General features: G+C 41.1%; 1 non-coding gene across 1 annotated transcript; it reads left to right on the top strand.

Moving 5' to 3' along the window:
* The first annotated feature begins 15,387 nt into the window (after positions 1–15,387).
* Positions 15,388–15,494, top strand: LOC123238357. Its single transcript, XR_006505554.1, has one exon. It is a non-coding gene; the product is annotated as a U6 spliceosomal RNA (small nuclear RNA).
* Positions 15,495–18,737: the final 3,243 nt, after the last annotated feature.

The raw sequence follows: 18,737 nt of genomic DNA, 5'->3' as shown, positions 1-18,737 counted from the left end.
ACTGCCATTTTTGCCTTTCTTAGAAGATGTTTTCATTTATTTCTCTTTTAGGATGATGGGTAAGAATTATTATGTCTTACAAAATGTCCAATCTGGAGGAGAACTTGGGGACCATCAAAGCCAATAGGGTCAGATTAAATGATTGTTAAAGTCCTATGGAGCTCTACATCCTATGATCCTATGAATTGTCTCTTATTATTTTATAGATGATAGAGTCATTCAGAGTAGGGAAGAGGCTTGCTCAGGTTCTTTGTATATGGTAGAGCAGAGCCTAGAACTTGAACTCCATTTCATTTCAACAAATATTTTACCAATTTCTACCATCCTACTATCAATTTACAAAGATTTACGTAGCCTCTGCTTTGTGCCCATTATGCCAGAAGCTGTGGTTGCAAAGACAAAACTGGAAAAGTCCCTGCCCTCAAAGAGCTTACCCTCTTTACAACGTGTACCTAAGTCCAAAATATAAAGATAGGACCTGTGATTTCCCTGGTATAGGGAACTCTGGTGAGAAAACTCCCTTTATCAATTGAGATCAGTGTTTTCTCTGCAACTTAGAGTTTGGGAACTGCCTTATAGCAGAGGTTAAGTGATTTGCTCTAGGTCCACAGTGAGAGGTTAAGTGATTTGTTCTAGGTCCATGGTAGCAAGCCTATGGCATGTGTGCCAGAGAAGGCACTCAGAGCTCTCTCTGTGGAAACACACACTGTCACACCAGCATAGAGTTTGTCAGAGTTTGTTACTAGAAAGCCAGATGAGTATGGGGCCAGGCTGCTCCCCTCTCCTTCTCCATGGATGCCTGAGAACAATTCTCATATCACCCTCCCCCTCTGAAAGATTCGTCATCACTGCCCTAGGTCATATGGCCAGTATTGTTACTGGTGAGTCTTGAACCCAGGCCTTCCTGGCTTGGAACCCAATTCTCTGTTCCTTATGCCATATTACCTCTCCTAGAGAAAATATGGGCAAAATCAGCGCAAGGTAAATTTTTGGAGGAGAGAGAGCTAGCATGGGGGAGGGGGTTGGGGATAAGGAAAGTTTATGCATAGAAGATTTGTTTTGGGAAGACTTTTGAAGAATACAAGGCATTCTGAGGAGCAGTGTTGAGGTGGGAGTGTTTTCCAGGCAAGGGTGAAGGAAATTATGGAGACAAGAGACCAGAGGTAGAATGTCATGTGTGAGGAATGGAGAGAAGGCAATTTAGATGAACTGGGGAGAGGAACAATGTATAAAAAAGGTTGGAAACCTAAGTTTGAAAGGCTTTTAAAGCTAAAAAGAAGACCTTATATTTGATTCTGGAGGCAAAGGGCCACCATTAGTGTTTACTGAGTAGCAGTGACATAGTGAAACATATATTTTAGGAAAATCATTTTGACAACTACATAGAAGGAAGGAAACAAACATTTATTAAGTATCAATTCTGTGCCAGGGACCTAATAAATGCTTTTACAAATGACCCTCTCAGCAACATTGGGAGGTATGTATTATAACTTATTATAAAAATCACCATTTTACAATTGAGGAAACTGAGGAAGTCAGAGGTGAAGTGACTTGCCCAGAGTCATACCTAGTGAGGTTTAATTTGAACTAAGATCTTCCTGACTCCTAGGTCGCCTAACTCTCTATCCACTGTGCCATTAAGCTGTGTACAGGAGAGATTTGAGACAGGGAGACAGATTAGGAGGCTATTGCAATAAACTGAACAAGAGATGATAAGAGCCTCAAAAAGGTGATGATTATTTGGGTAGAAAGAAGGGAATGGCTGGGAGAGATAATCCTCAAGGCATAATCCAGTATTCTCTTCACTTGCCCAACCCCTTCAAGCACCTGCAATCCTTGTAGCACAGGTGCTGAGATGGGTCCAAGTTTTCCCTTCTGTAACAGTGGAGGGGGGAGGGTGACAAGATGATCTCTATGATTCCTTCTTAGAACTTAGATCTGTCTCTGGTTCCATAGATCCTTCACATTGCAGCTATTCATGGTCTTTACATCTTTCTTTCCATCCCCTCACCCAAGACTGGGATTCTAGACTGGGATTTGACCTGTGTTGAAAATGTGTTTGTGTTAAAAAAAAATTATTACATGTAATTGGGAAACGAAAATATTTGGGGGTGGGTAGGAAACAAGGATAAAAAATAGACAAAAGGAGGGAAAAAATAAAAGAAAATGAATTGATGGGGTGGGGCATGGGGAGAGAATTAAAGTATGGTACTCCCTACTCCCTAATCTCATTTAGAGGGAAAAGAATGCTGGATTTGGACACTGAGAACTTGAGTTTGAATCCCAGTTCTGCCACTGGGTCACCTGGGTGACCCTGCATAAATGACTTGATCCCTCTGAGCCTCTTCTTTTTTGCAAAATGAATTAGATGACCCCAAAGGTCCATTCCAGTTCTATGATCCCACTCTTGTCACTTAGCTCCTTATTACCATAAAGGGTCTAACTTGTTTTTTTTTTTTTTTAATTCCTTTTCCTCACTATTTTCCTGGTAGGGAAAACAAAAGGTTTTATCCATTTATAAAAAGGGAAAACCAAGCCTTGAGAAGTATTTCCCTCTCTCTCCAGAACAGAGGTCAAGAGCTCCAGCACTCCCAGGCCTTGGACTTCCCTGTAAGCCAGTCAGTATGACTAAACATTTATTGAGAGCTGAGGGATGTGTTTGTTTAAACTGCCTGGGTCACCACACATCTGAAATTTCTGTTCTGTGCTGGTTTGTTTCCTTTTCCAGGGGAGGGCATCCAGGGAGAGAGCCACGTGGAGGCTGGATGGGAGTGGTTAGAAACAGAAGGCTGGAACACACAGGGAGGATGGGTGACCATTCTTGTCTCTCATCCTAGTTTCAACTAAATTACCCGGGCTATTTGAGAAGAAAGAAGGGAATGGTTGGGAGAGAAAATTCCTAAGGCATAATCCAATGTTCTTTTCACTCATCCTACCTCATCAAGCACCTGTTATCCTTGAAGCAGAGGTGCTGAGATGAATGGCTTCTCTGGGTCCCAGTTTTCCCTTCTGTAACAATGGAGGCAGGGCAACTAGATAGTCTGATAGTCTCTGGTTCCACAGATCCCTCACATTGCAGCTATCCATGGTCTTTACATTTTTCTTCCACACACCCCTTCTTCCCCCAAGTCTAGGACGCTGGTTTGACCTGTGTTGAAAATGTGTTTGTGTTAAAAAAAAATTATTACATGTAATGGGGAAAATAAAATATTTTTTTAAACCCTTGTACCTCTGTGTATTGTCTCATAGGTGGAAGATTGGCAAGGGTGGGCAATGGGGGTCAAGTGACCTGCCCAGGGTCACACAGCTGGGAAGTGGCTGAGGCCGGGTTTGAACCTAGGACCTCCCGTCTCTAGGCCTGACTCTCACTCCACTGAGCTACCCAGCTGCCCCCAATAAAATATTTTTTAAAGACATCTACACCTTTTGGGTGTCCTATTTCATGCAGAACTAACAAACTTTTCCTATACTTAAAGGAAACTGTCACATATAAAAATGCAGGTTGACCAGACAATGTATAGCTGATTATTTACTTTGGGAAAGGATTCAGTCATTGCAGGATTCCCCTAAAGGCACCATTTCCCTGTTTATTTTCTTTCTGTTTAAAAAGAATGGGAGGCAACCGAACCTAGAAGAAAGAACTCTAGACTTGAGAGCAGGAGACCAGGATTCTGTGTCCCATTCTTGCCTCTTACATGTGATGTGATTTTTAGCATGTTGTTCATCCTCTTTGGGCTTCCATTTTGTCCTCTAGCTAAAGAAATGGTCAAATGATGATTTCTATGAGCCTTTCAGGAGCTGACATCCTGTGACTTACATTATTCCCCGTCAGCATCTATTACAGAAAATCAGGCAAAACAGACATGTCCTCGTTAGGAGTTAATGCTAGAAAAGTGCTTTGAAATCCTCAGAAGAAAGATCTACAGTCCCTTCCCATCGCTGTCCCCTTCCCCATCCACATACGCGAGCACCAGAGTGAACTTTTATTCTCCTAAGATCCTAGGAGAGTTGGATATAAATGTATTTGTGAGAAGAATGATAGAGATAGGGTGAAAACCTCCCCAGGCACCTAGTTCACTTATCTTGTAAACATTCAGACAGTCAGAGGATCTGGATTTAACTCCCACTTCAGCCCCTAAAGATCTTTGCAATTCTGGGCAAGTCAAGGATTTTAAAGTCTTCATCGGACCTAGAGCTGGAAAGAGTCCTTTAAGACCCGAAGACTGAAGACAAGGGAGGTAACCTCTTAGGGATTCATTTTCTTCCTCCGCAAAATGAAGAAGGTGGTCTCCAGGATCTCTAAAATCCCTCCCGCTATCAGGCTGATGATAAGTATTTATTAAGGACCTACTCCTCTGCGAACACACGGTCAAAAGCTCTTTCCTCTGCTTCGGGACTCAGTGCTCCAATGGGTCTAGGTTTACCTTACTGGATCCCGGTGACTATTCTGCCCCAGACCGGGCTCACATTGTATTTCCCCCGAGCCAGCGGAGGGGTAAGGCAGATGCAGGGACAGATGGGGTCGGTAGCAGGCTTTGCATAGCCTAATGACTTTCCTTCCCGGGGCCCTCAGGCAGGTCACCAAATGAGCCCAGCCCCCAACATCAAGGATAATTACAGGATGAGGCTAATAAATCAGTCCGGAGAAACGCCTGCACTTCAGCTCAGCCACCGTGGAGGAGGCGGGGGCCGGAGAAGGGCGAAAGGGAAACCAGGGAAAGAGAGTGAGACAGCTCCCAGGGAGACTGCGGTGTCAGTACTCCGCTGACATTAAAACAAATACCTTCTAGACAAAGGGTCGGCTGTGCCTTTGGTATTTGTAATTAAGTTTCTGGGCATCTCATGAGTCACCGGGGTGGTAGGGCTGTGCCGCCGAAGCCTGGGCCCTGGGTGAAATCCAAGACAGGGAAGACCAGATACAGAGAAAGCAGCCTGGTAGATTGATGAATGTTGGAGGCGAGGCAGGATAATGAAATTTCACTCTGGACTAAGAGTCAGGAGACTGGAGTTCTAGGCCAAGCTTTGCTACTAACCTGCTGTGTAGGCCTGGCAAATTATTTCCCCTCCAGGCCCTCAGGAAAATGGGGACAACAATATTATTTTTACCTCATAGGGTCCCTAACCTATATCATCACACTGTTACTGCAGAGAAATGAGGTTGCCATTTAAGAATGAAAGGGAGCTTGGAGGACATTTAGCCAACCTCCTTGGTTTTATCCAGTGAGACTGGAGCCCATGGAGAAGAAATGACTTATTCAAGGTGGCACAGGGGTTAGAAGTGATAATTGCAATTTAAGCCTGGATCCTCTGACTCTTGAGCCAGACTTCTCTTCTACTATGCAATATTGCCTTATAAATTGGGTAGGGTCTTTATTTTATTTTTTTATTTTGAATATTTTCCCCTAGTTACATGTTTCATGTTCTTTCCCTCTCCCCCAAGCCCCCCTAACCTCCCTTAGCCAACGCACAATTCCACTGGGTTTTACATGTATCATTGATCAAGACCTAATTCCATATTATTGATAGTTGGACTAGAGTTATCATTTAGTGTCTACATCCCCAATAAAATCCCCATCAGATCATGTGTTGAAGCAGTTGTTTTTCTTCTGTGTTTCTCCTCCCACAGTTCTTCCTCTGAATGTGGCTAGTTTTCTTTCTCATAAGCCCCTCAGTCTTGCTCTGGATGCTTGCATTGCTGCTAGTAGAGAAGTCTGTTATGTTCTATTGTACCACAGTGTAACAGTCTCTGTGTATAATGTACTCCTGGATGTGCACCTTTCACTCTGCATCAATTCCTGGAGGTCATTCCAGTTCACGTGGATGTGGAGGGTGTTTAAAAAAGCATTTGGCAGTTAGGTGGCTCAGCGGTTAAAGAGATGGGAGGTCCTAGGTTCAAATTTGACCTCAGATACTCCCTAGCTGGGTGACTCTGGGCAAGTCACTTAATTCCTATTGCCTTCCACCTTGGAACCATTGCATAGTATTGATTCTAAGATGGAAAAATAGACTTAAAAAACAAAACAAAACAAAACAGAAACCTTTGATAGGCAGTGTGTTCTGGGGGGCAGAGCATTAGACTTGGAATCTGGATGCCTCTAGTTCAAATCCTTCCTCATAAGGTTTCTATCTTACTAATCATGTGACTCTTGCTCCTCAGTTTTAAATTGAGAAATGAAAGTGTTGGACTCAAAAGTTTCTCAGGTTTCTTCTAGTTCCAACTCTATGGCCATATATTTTACAAATATGATGTAGAATTATTTGTGAATCTTGCTTTTTACCTAATTTGCTTTGTAACCTTGGGCAAGTCATCCCATCTCTCTGGGGTTTCTTCTTCTGCAAAGATGAGAATAATTATCTGACTCCCTCTTTCCCAAGGTATTTGTGAGCAAAGTACAAGGAATCTTCAATTACTTTATAAATGTGATTAGTTATTATTATAAGGAAAGTGAGGCCTAACTGCATCTTTGCAATGAGAAGAGAGACAAAATATCAAAGGAAGGAGGGCTAAGTCTAAAGTCAGATGAACTGGGTTCAAATCCCACCCTTATCACTAGCTGTGTGAATCCCTTGACCTCTACCGAGGAAGTTGGTGGGACTAGATGGTCTCTAATTTGTCTCTAATGCCTTCTTAGCAGAATGAGCTAAAGGTTCAAGTGTGGTAGTTTCTTGCAGGCCTAATCTTTTCTCTAGAACTCCAGATGAGCTATTACTATTGTATAAGAAACTGCTCAGTCAGGGACAATTGGGTGGCTCAGTGGATTGAGAGCCAGACTTAGAGATGGGAAGTCCTAGGTTCAAATTTAACCTCAGCCACTTCCTAGCTGGGTGACTGAGCAAGTCACTTAACCCCTCCATTGCCTAGCCCTTACCACTCTTCTGCCTTAGAACCAATATACAGTATTGATTCCAAGACAGAAGGTAAGGGTTAAAAAAAAGAAAAAGAAATTGCTTAGTCCATTTACAAACACATATGAAATGGCAGATCAGACGAGAAAGCTAGGGAACAACAAACGGTGGCTGTCTATCCTAGTTTCTCAGCCTGGTTGAGTAAGTTACCTGCATTAAAGCACCTACATTTTCTGGGCTTCATATTTTATGTGGAGCTGATCAACTTTTCCTCTCCTTAAAGGAAACTGGCATATGTAATAAGCAGATTGTCTAGATGATCTAGGGCTGATAAAAAACAAAACAAAACAAAACACATAGAAATATGCTTGACCTAGTTGCTAGAAAGTCAGCCTTGGAATCATGAAGACTTGGGTTGGAGTCCTGCTTCTGAGCCAGTATTGGCTGTGTGACCAAAGGCAAATAACACAACTGCTCAGTGTTCTAGTCAGTTTTCTAAGAGTACATGATGCAGATGAATTGTTGATCAGCACAGGTAGAGAAAGTAACCAGTTCAGAAGATCTTTGTACCAGTGAAATCCAATTTCTGGTATAATTCTTTAATTTTAACAGAGAAAACTGAGGCTTAAAGACAGGAATGTGCTGGAAAACATTAACAGCCAGCTCTCCAAAAGAACAGCACAACAGCAGTCTCAGATAAACCCAGGATGCCCTTTTTCGTTTAATTTGCATTATTAGCATTTTTTCCATCACTTTCTTAAGTCTAGACAACAAAAAAAATATAATAAATTTAACCCTGATTTGTATTTTCTCTTGATTTCTGGTATATACAAGGTCACATTAGAAATTTTAATATATTTAATAATTAATAATAACAACAATAATGATAATTTAATAATCCATTTAGGAAGTAGCATTAGTTGGTTTTATCATGATTTTCTCAGGATCACATAGGTACCAAAGGGGCATGCCTAGGATTTGAACCTAGGTTCAGATTCATTCACCATACTAACTTCTTTGCTATCCCCATCCTGCTTCTATTGCCTTTGTTCTCTGATCCTTGGAAAAGCCCTGCAGAAAACAGCTTCTGGCACCTAGGAAAGGTTTGTGCTGAGTGTGTGGATGTGTGGATGTGTGTATCTAAGTGTGTATGTAAGCTCTTTTTGGACTGCCTTCTCTTTTCCAATCAGAAACAAAACTTACGTGGGGGAAGGGTTTAAGAAGAGGATTAAATGAAAACTGAGCAGCCTCCATTCTAGCCTCTGGCCTGAGAATTGACATTTCAGATTGGGTCTGTGCCTTCAGAATGAGCCCTTAGGACTGGCTAGGAGGCAGATGCTGACCCTGCTCGCATGTCATCTGCTGTTCCCCAGCAGTAATCCCCAGGCCAGACTGGGTCAGGCCAGTTACAACTTCTGGGAGTCTGCTTACTGCCAGGCTTACTGTGTGTCTGCATAACTCCATGTATTCGCAGAACTCTCGAGTCCTGAACTAAAACCCTGTCTGTACTGACAAGTGCATCAGCTAAGGGACTTTTTATATTAAAAAAATAAGATAAAACAAAATCAAAAAGCCTCCAACTTTTCCAAGCTTCACGAACAGAGAGACTATATGGTACAGTGGATAGGGCACTGATCAGAGAGTCAGAGACACTTGGATTAAAACCCATCTCAGATATTCATCGGGTTGGAGACCCCAGGCAAGTCACTTAATCTCTGAGACTCAGTTTCCTCATCTGCAAAGTAGGGAAAATCAGAGCAACTATCTCACAGAGTAATTGTAAGGTTAAATTGGGCTAATGTATGTGAAGCATTTTGCAAACCTAGGAGTGTCATCCATCAATCAGGCACCAAGCATTGTTATGGATAAAATCCTGCAACCATGTTTTCATGGGTTTTCATGGGTTTCATGAAAACATGGTTGCAGGATTTTATCCATAACAGTGTTTAAGTACTTGCTTTGTGCCAGGCACTATGCAAAAGGTTTAGGATACAAAGAAAGACAAAAAGAGTACCTCCCTCGTGAGAGGTTACATACTTGTGAAGGCAACTTTATGTAAAAAACTAGGGGCAGCTGGGTAGCTCAGTGGATTGAGAGCCAGGCTTAGAGACAGGAGGTCCTAGGTTCAAATCCGGCCTCAGACACTTCCCAGCTGTGTGACCCTGGGCAAGTCACTTGACCCCCATTGCCTACCCTTGCCAATCTTCCACCTATAAATCAATACACAGAAGTTAAGGGTTTAAAATTAAAAAAAAAACTAGGTACATACAGGATATAAACAAACTCTAAGGAAAGTAAGCATTGAGGGGGAAACTCCAGTGACTGAGGGAACCTCTTACCTGCAGAGAAAGGGCAAAGTTTGAAATGATACTTGAAAGAAGCCAGGGATGTCAAAAGACAGAGTAGAAAAAAGAGAGCATTCTAGGTATTGGAAAGTGTTGATGCAAATGTCTGGAGACTGGAAATGGAGTGTCATGTGTGATAAAAGCAGTGATTAGGCCAGTATTATTGAACTATATTGTATGTAGAGAAGAAGAGAATGTACGATGAATGATGAAAGGTAAGAAGGGAATAGGTTGTGAAGAATCTTTAATCCCAAACAGAAGCTTTTAATTTTGATCTTGAAAGTAATGGAGAGCCACTGGAGATAATGTAGCAGAGATGTGACAAAGTCAAACCTTGGCTTTGGGAAAATCACCTTGGCAGTTGCAGGGAAGATGAGGCAAGAAGACCTGTTAGGAAGCTGTTGCAATAATTCAGAAAAGAGGAGATAATACCTGAACAAAGGACATAGAATATTTTCATTATCAATGAATCTTTTTTAAAACAAAGTTATTCGGACTCAACATTGAGTACCCAGAATTAGAATATTGTTAGGCATTACCAGATCCAAGATCTCAGTGCTGTGAGTGTTCCATCCGCTTGTCCAGACTCCAGTTCTTCTGTACCCTCTCCTATGAATATTATCCATGTCTTTTGATAAATCCTTCCTAGAGGAGCCACTCAATTCACTGATCGCTTTTTTCCCCCTGATTCTTTTAATATTTCATGCATATCAGTGCAGCACTGGGGCTGTCCATCTGCTCTCCCTCACCCTTGTGATATGACCAGTGGCCCAACTCATTTTCTGGCCATATGTATGCATCCTTTATGGTTTTCTTGCACCATTTCTGGAACATGTCATTATTGGCAATATGTCGCAGCTCACTTATACTCACTCTGCCTCTTCTTTTTACCCTGTGGGGCATTTATAATTGTTAACTTTCTTAGACCATGGTATTCCATGATTTGTAGCCATTTGGTCTAAAATATTGGTGATAAAAGGATGGTTATGAGCTTTTTTTTTTTTTTTGAGGAGGGTATGGAGCAGAGAGCACTCTAGAGTATCCAAAAGCTCTTTGTAGGTTCCTAAATGTAAATCAGTCTACTGCTTCCTCTTCAGATTCTGATTCTAGCTCGATGCTCATCTTTAGTACCTGTCTAAGAATTTAAATTTTATGTATATATGTATACATATATACACAGATAGTATATATATATACATACATACAAAATGCATAAATATATATATATCTGTATAAAGAGAGTTGGAGAGTTATCTGACTATCTATATGCCAATCTATCTATCTACTGATGAGAAGCAGCACGGTACAGTGGATAGAGGCCGTCTTTCATGTCCGAAAGACCTGAGTTCAATCTTTATTGCTTTCTTCTGCTTGAATATAAGTGCCTTCAGGGCAGAGCCTGTTTCACTTTGGCACACAGCAGACTGCTTAATACTTGTTGTTTTATCGGTTAACATATAATAGCTGTACAACCATGGATAGGTCACTTAGCCATAGCTTTAGCTATGTAGACTTTAACTACTTTAAGTTATAGATGAATTGCCATTTACATTATTGGAGAGAAAGTTTCCATATCAGGAATTCCTCACACCAAGGAAATTACAGATTCAGATCAACAAAAGAATCCTTTTAACTCAATAAACTGCCCATGAAATTTTAGGGCATAGTTGGGACACTGCAAAAATGGAAAACACAACTTGTAAATCAGAAATTGATAATCTACTTGAGGAGACTGTATAGATCAGATTTGGCAAAAACATGGCACACATGCAGAACTGGAACTTGGGGAGCTGTTGCTCTGTTCCCCCTCTTCCCGGCCCCAGAGGACATTTTTTTTGCATGCTCTATCCCTCTGTCCAGCCACCCAAAGCAAGCGCTTTCTCCCTCAATTCTTTCCAGTAATGGGGGCTCACAGACAGCTTGAATTTGCCCTCTGGGCACTCAAACTGGGAAAAGGTTCACCAACAAGGCATGAATAAAAACATGACTAGTATAATGACAGGACTGGTCAGTGAGGATCCTTCCTTGGAGCATGTTCAGATCTGCCCTTCCTGGGGGATTATATTCTGTTTGCTTCTGATGTAATGTATAGAGGCTTGGTAAACTCTTTCTGACAGTGAGTGACAGGAAGGGATAGTATTGTGTCAGAACAGGGCATCTTTGAGCTATCTAAGGAGCCTGAAGGAGGAAGGAAGAAAAATTTTGGAAATAAATTTGTGTACAATGGGATCAATATGTCCTTAATCTGGCCTCTTTTGCTTTTTCTCTTTCTTTTGCATATAAGAGGTATATGCCCCCTCTCACTCTAAGTTATAATAAAACCAAGAGTGGTTGGAAAATATAATGGAGGACCTGGCCATTGATCCCAGTTCTTATGAAATGTGCAGTAGTCAGCTAATGCAATTCCCATGTGGACTCTGAAGCATAAGTAGATATTTTGAAACTGAATCTGGTCAGCTAACCACATAGCAATTCAGATCCTTTTTGACTGGCCGCTACTGAAGCCAGAACAGGGTGAATTGGGGGTTCTTTCAGAAGGCATTAATTGATATTATTATATCAATATATATAATAATAATTGATATTATATATATGGAGAAGGAAATCGAGGTTAATCACCCTACAAGTTCAAAAGATCAGGAGAACAAGTCACCATGACATCCAGTAGTGAAGTCCACTCTGGAGTTTGCAGCAAGCCAGTCCAGTGTTGAGTCCTTGAGGAGCACAGGAATGACAAGTGGAACCAAAGTACGGAACCAAACCTAGAGGTAGCTGAGGCAAGGGCTCTTCTTGCAACAAAGCTTTTTGATGTTCTTGTTTAATTGTTTTTCAATCATGCCAACCCTCTGTGGCCCTTTTTGGGTCTTGGCAAAGATACTGAACTAGTTTTCCATTTCCTTATCCAGTTCATTTGACAGATGAGGAAACTGAGGCAAACAAGGTTAAGTGACTTGCCCAGGGTCATCTAGCTAATAAGTGTCTGAGGACATATTTGAATTCAAGAAGAGGAGTCTTCCTGACTTCCAGGACTGCCATTCTATCCATTATTCCACCTACATTTGGACAAGTAGTTGTTGGAATAATTATACAGAGAAACTTTGTTAAGTATAAGCCCACTTTCCCCAGAGATTGAAAGTGAGAGTGTCCTCAGGTATGGTGTGTGTGTGTATGTGTGTGTGTGTGTGTGTGTGTACGTGTGTACGTGTATGATATTTATATTTCTATTCTTGTTAAATCTTTTAAGTAAATATCCTTTTGTAAAAGCTCTTTGATATTAGTTGGTTAAATAGAACTAGTCGCCAATAGATTACAGTCAAGGGACCACACCAGAATGGAAGCTTGAAGAAAGGACCTAGATATCCGACTTTTTAGGACTATTCTTAAGACTCTGAAGGGGAGATTGGAAGAGCTCTGGGAGAGCAAGGCTAGAGAATACTCATTACATGGAGACTGAAGCAAGAAGTACAGTAAACTTCAGGTGAAGGAGGGGCCATGGCTGCCCTACCATCTCTTCCCAGCCACCATCCGTCCATGAACTCATGAGGCTTTTGTTTCTTTTTGGTCTATTTTCCCCTGATCTCAGGTGAATGAGTATTCTAAGAGAGAGCCAAGCTGACCTGAGATCAGAATATCATCAAAGCCTTCTTTGAGGTCTCACTAGCAACTGGAGCCAGTGAGCAGCATCAACAGAGTTCATTATTGATCTAGTATAACAGCTGAGCAACCTGCTTGACCCCACCCAGAAGCAGACTGACCTGTCAACCAAGATCCCATGCCCAGAAAGGAATCAGTGCAGCTGAATAAAGAAGTGACTGGTCCACTGCCAATGACAGAAGGCCCTGAAGCAAGCTTGGTAGGGACTCTAACAAGGAAGAAAAAGCCTCCCAGGGCTAGGAATTACAAAGTACTTTTTAGCCCTGAGAGCCTAACTCCCTTCCTACTTAAAGTTTGAGTTCTTTATTTCCTGGGGACCTTTGTGTGTATAAGTACAAGAGGAGAGTGTGCTTCCTAGTTTGAGGCAATTGTTTCATAACTTCTTTTCTTAGTTGGTAAACAGCTTTTGTAAAAGCTAGAGTTCTTTTGGTTGATCAGGTATTGGAACGTTCACCAGATGGGGGTTCTGTAAAAAAGTAATAGAAATCTAGCTCCTCAGATTGACCCAAGAACCCAGAGGAGAAATAATCATTGCTTTAGAATGCTATTTGGCCTGCCCTGAATTTTTCTTCTAATTTGGGTCATTGCCTTCTCAAAGCTAGGATTGCTTGAGTTCAGGGTCTTTCCACTCTGAAAAGAACATGCCTTCAGTGACCCAAGAAGAATTTTGGCATGATGATAACAATGAAAATGATGTTGGATTAGGAGTCAGTTGATCTGGGTTCTAATACTGGCTCTGTTCTTTCTATCTGTGTGACTTTGGCCAACTCACTTCTCAATTGGCTCATTAGCCCCCATTATAAAATAAGACTAGCCTTGATAATGTCTAAGGATCCTTTAAGCTGTGGACATTCTTTATTCTAGATGAAATTGAGGACCAGGTGGGGCAGTGTCAGAAGCACCTCAATTCTGCTCACCCCAGAGCCTCCGGCATCCCTGAGTTTGCAGCTGAAGGTCTTTTCAGTTAGTGGCTTTATATCTCCATGAGTGAAGGCTTCTCCTGAAGCCCTGTGCTACAGGTTGCCTAGAGCTGTGAATGTGCTGGGCTTTGGGGACTAGCAAGGGCTAGATAATTACAAAGAGAGGGTTTCTATTTCCATCCGAACTTTCCTCAGAGACTTGATATGGGGCCCCTAAATGTGGGCCAGGCTGATCCGTAATAGTGCTGCAGGGAAGTCTTGTGTGCTAGCTATGCTTCAAGGAAAGGTTTCTCTAAATATGGGGGGATGCTTTATTGACCTGAGAATAGCCCAGAGGGAAGAGTCCATTTAGAGTTATTCATTCATTTGACAAGCTTTATTAAGTCTTTATCCTGTGCCAAGGTTTGTGCTGGGTTCTGAGCATACAAAAGCGAAAACAAATGAGCAGACTAAGTTTACTTCATGGTTCTGATACTTACTACCTGCATTATGATGGACAAGTAATTTTTATCTTCCTGGGCTTATTTCTTCACTTTTGAAATGAAGAGAATGGATTCTATGGTCTCTAAGTTACTTTCCATTTCTAAAACTTATGATATTCAGAAAAAGTCTCCTTCGTCATCTTCCCATCCTCCCACCTTCCCTTCTTCCCTCCTAAAATTAGGATGTCCCAGTGACAAGAAAGAGGGACATTTAGGCAGCTCAGTGAATTGAGAGCCAGGCCCTAGGTTCAAATCTGACCTCAAACACTTCCTAGCTGTGTGACTCTGGGCAAGTTATTTAACTCACATTGTCTAGTCCTTACCATTCTTCTGTCTTGGAAAAAATACAGTATTGATTCCAAGATGGAAAGTAAAGGTGTTTTTTTTAAAAAAAGACAAGATAGGTATCATGTTCCTCACCATGTCCTCTCTTCTCCAGACAATAAAAGTCAACTCATCCTCTTATACGATGGACTCATGATCCTTTAGAAGCCTCATTGCCCTCTTCTGAATGCTTTGTATTTTTTCAATTTCCTTCATAAATGATGTTGCACAAATTGGAACATAATGCTTCAGATGAGGTCTGACGAGGACAGAGTACAAGGGAACGATCATCTCTCTATTCCTGGAAATTATGTCCCTCTTAATACAACTCAAAATGTCATTAGCCTTTTTGGCTATTACATTACATTTAATATGGGTTCTTATTAAGCTTGCTGCAGTTCACTAAAACTCCCTCCCCAACAGCTTTTCATCAGATTGGGTTATCATCTGTGAACCTTATTCCTTGTTATAAGGTACTTAAAAGGAAAACTGAGGAAGAGAGTATTGAGAAGCTCACTGCTCTCCATTTAATCTGGAAGCTATAGGAGCTTCAATGAAAGGTCTCAGATGTCCACAACAGAAGATGACCTCCAGTTGAGCCCAACCTCCAAGAGCTATTATTGTGAAAAGCCTTGAAGAAACTTAGAACCTCAGTTTCTTCTAATATAAAATCAAAGAGTTGGACTAGATGCTCTCCAAGCTTCTATCTAGCTCAAAATCAATGATTTTATGATCTACAAAATAATTTTGAAACATTATTGAATCCATGGTAGTTTTTGTCATTAGAGGGAGAAACCTGTAATTTCATTGTTAGGGGTGCTTTCTTTGGCACCACATATACTAAAATTGGAATGATACAGAGAAAATTAGCATGACCCATATACAAAAATGACATGTAAATCTGTGAAGCATTCCATACTTTTTTCTAATAAAAAAATTCATCATTAGGGAACTTCTGGATGGGGAAACTCCCTCTACCAATGTAGATTGGCATGTACTCTGTAATTTATAATCTTATAAAATTACCTGGAAAACTGAGAAATGAAGTCACTTGGACACAGAGCTACTAGAAATTGGAGGTAGGATATTTGGACTCAGGTCTTCTTGGCTTCAAGACCAAGTTACTATCCAGGATACTAAACTATCTCTTTCTTTACCACTATGTATTTTCTTAGTCAATGGATCATACTTTGAGAATAATTTTCTGATAATAAATCCATAACTAGAAAGTATGTTGAAAGCTATCTAGTCCAATCCTCTCATTTTGCAAATGAGGAAACTGAGACCCAGAGAGGTGAGATAACTTGCCACAGGTTACATAACAGATATGATTTGATCCTAGGTCACCTGATTCCAAATCCATGATCCTTTTCACTCTACCCTGCTGCCACCTTTGCCTTTCACCTCAGTGGATTCAGGATAGGTACGTTCCAATATTTGATCTTTCTATCTCCTGCTTCCTTTACTCCTGATGACCTAACAATATGTGGAAGAATAATGATGGACATGCTCAAGAATGGCTTCCATTTCAGGTCCCTTACTGCATTCATCCTGCTCTTCTATAGAGCTAGATGATCTCTGCACACCCTTCTAATTTGAAGAGTAAGAAGAATCCTGGAATCTTCCTAAGTAGTCTCAGATAAAGGAATATCCTTTCTGCTATGGGATGACAAATATTCTTCATGTGGAGGCCCATGAATTTTTTTCATATTAAAATGTCTTGTACTCAAAAAGGCTGGAATTTCTGGGTTTAAATATCTCCAGGCTCTAAATCTTATTATTTTAGCTCTTAGGTTCTTGAGGTACCATCTCTTTCATGAAGCCTTTTCTGATTCATGTCCTTTACACCCCATCTCTGCCCCCACCATGCTCTCTCTTCAAATTCTCTTGTATTATACTAACATTTATACGTGTTGTATCCTTCCTCTCCCTTCACCCCAGGAGGATATAAGCTCTTTTGTGACAAGGACTATTTTGTTAACTCCTTGATAGCCCTAGTTCTTCTGGTATTGTTGTATGGCTGTGAGTCATGGGACGTAAATGTCACTGAAAAATTGCAAATAAGGACCACCCAAAGGGCAATGGAAAGGTTCACCATGAGCATGAGCAGACAGCACCATGCCATGAACAAGGAATTACCAAGAGAATTGGAGCAAAAGATGTCAACAAAGAAACGTGAGGGTGAAAAAGAAGACAGGATGGTCACGTGGCTTATGTGAAGGATAATGAATGGATAGCAGAGGAGTTCTACAAACACCCTGGCAATGTCAAGAGAAATCAAGGATGATCCCCAGCACGGTGGGCACATACCTTGTAGTGACCTTCTGGGAGGACATGGACATCAGTTTCCCAGAGTAGGCAGGCTTGGATGAGGCAGTATCGGAAGGAATACTCATACCAACGAAATCACAGATCCCTTTGATTAATTCCCAATATAATTTTTTGCAAATAATAGGCATGTAATAAGTGTTTTAAATTAAGCTGAATTCCTTCTTTGACTTGTAATGTTTCCTTTTTCATTTAAAGAAGGGCTTTGCTTCCATCTTTACTGTATCTCTTTTGGGCATCCCTCTCCTCTAGCTCCTCTTACCCTTTGAATAGTAATGAATACAGTTCTCTGCCTGCAGTGGGCACTACAGATGTGTCAACTAGCTATCATTGCAGGGAGGAAAAAAAACACAACATAAATGGATTGGAAGTTGACTCTGCAAAGTTACCAAGGCAACATCGGCTGCTTCTGACTTCATGGAAAGATAAGAGGAGACATGCAGATCCAACCTGTGGTCTGACTCCTGCAAATGAAAAACAGAAGACTTCCTGGGCTCATTGCACTGACCTGACCCTGCAGCTACTTCCTCCCTGTGGGATGAACACTCTGGGAGTCTCCTGCTGCTAGCTATTAAACTCCTAAGGCTAGCTATCTGGGGAAGATGCTTTCCAGTTACCCCCTGGAAGGTGAAAGCAGTGGATTCCCCCATAGGCAGTTAAAGGCCTCTTATGTGAAAGGCCTATTAGCCTTTATTCAAGTTATAGCCTGAGTACTGTCTTAGCAGCCATGAAATATTAAAATAACCAAAAGAAGGCCTTCAGTATGTTGGGTAAAGCCTTTATAAAGGATTTTCTGAAATACACAAAAGAAGACTACATAGAATGAAAAGTGAATAGTAGTCTGCAGTGTGGAGGGAGTAGCCCCATGGTGAGATTACAGATCATCGATGCTTTAGAGCTTGTAAAGGGTCAGCAGTGACTCTTAGGCTTATTGGGACCAGGGTTGATAGCTGCCTCAATTTAAAATCTCTAGTCTAAATGTGTTCCCATGGCACTCAACATCATGATACTTCCATGAAGTACTTTAACAGCAGATTGTAGTGGAAGGTGTTTGAGGCTTAGTGTCATTAAGATCTTTATTCAAATTCTGCCTCTGAGGCTTATTAATTATATAATCAAGAGCAAGTCATTTAATCTCTCAGAGGCTCTGTTTTCTCATCTGTAAAATGGGAAGGATAATATTGGCAGCAGCTTCTTCATAAGATAATAATCAATCAAGCAATTAGCATTTAAGAGCCTACTCTACTATTTCAGGTACTGAACTAGATGCTAGGGATACAAATGCAAAAATGAGATATTTCCTGTCCTCAAGGAACTTATGTTCTTCTGAAGGAATATTCTATGTTTACAAATAAGTAAATATAAAAGACACAAGAAAAATACAAAGGAAATGTTGTGCCAGCTATTAGGAGGACTAGGAAAGTCCTTTTTTAGGAGATGGCACTTGATTTTTTAGGAGGTGGCACTTGAGCCTTGTTTGGCTAAAGGGTAGAGTGGGTAAAGAAGAATAATGTGAAGTCAGTTTAGAAAGATGAGCAGGAGGGGCAGCTAGGTGGCTTAGTGGATAGAGGTAGTCCTGGAGATGGGAGGTCCTGGGTTTAAATCCGGCTTCAGATACTTCCTAGCTGTGTGACTCTGGGCAAGTCACTTAATCCCAATTGCCCAATCCTTACTGTTCTTCTGCTTTGGAACTGTTACTTATATTCTAAGACATAAGGTAAAAAAAGAGAAAAGAAAGGAAGGAAGGAAGGAATGAAGAAAGAAAGAAAGGAAGGAAGGAAGAAAGAAAGAAAGGAAGGAAGGAAGGAAGGAAGGAAGGAAGGAAGAAAGAAAGAAAG

This window comes from Gracilinanus agilis, chromosome 2 (assembly GCF_016433145.1).
Source record: "Gracilinanus agilis isolate LMUSP501 chromosome 2, AgileGrace, whole genome shotgun sequence".
Classification (NCBI taxonomy): Eukaryota; Metazoa; Chordata; class Mammalia; order Didelphimorphia; family Didelphidae; genus Gracilinanus; species Gracilinanus agilis.
The sequence above is the reverse complement of the archived record's forward strand: the minus strand, read 5'-3'. Positions and strand labels throughout refer to the sequence as shown.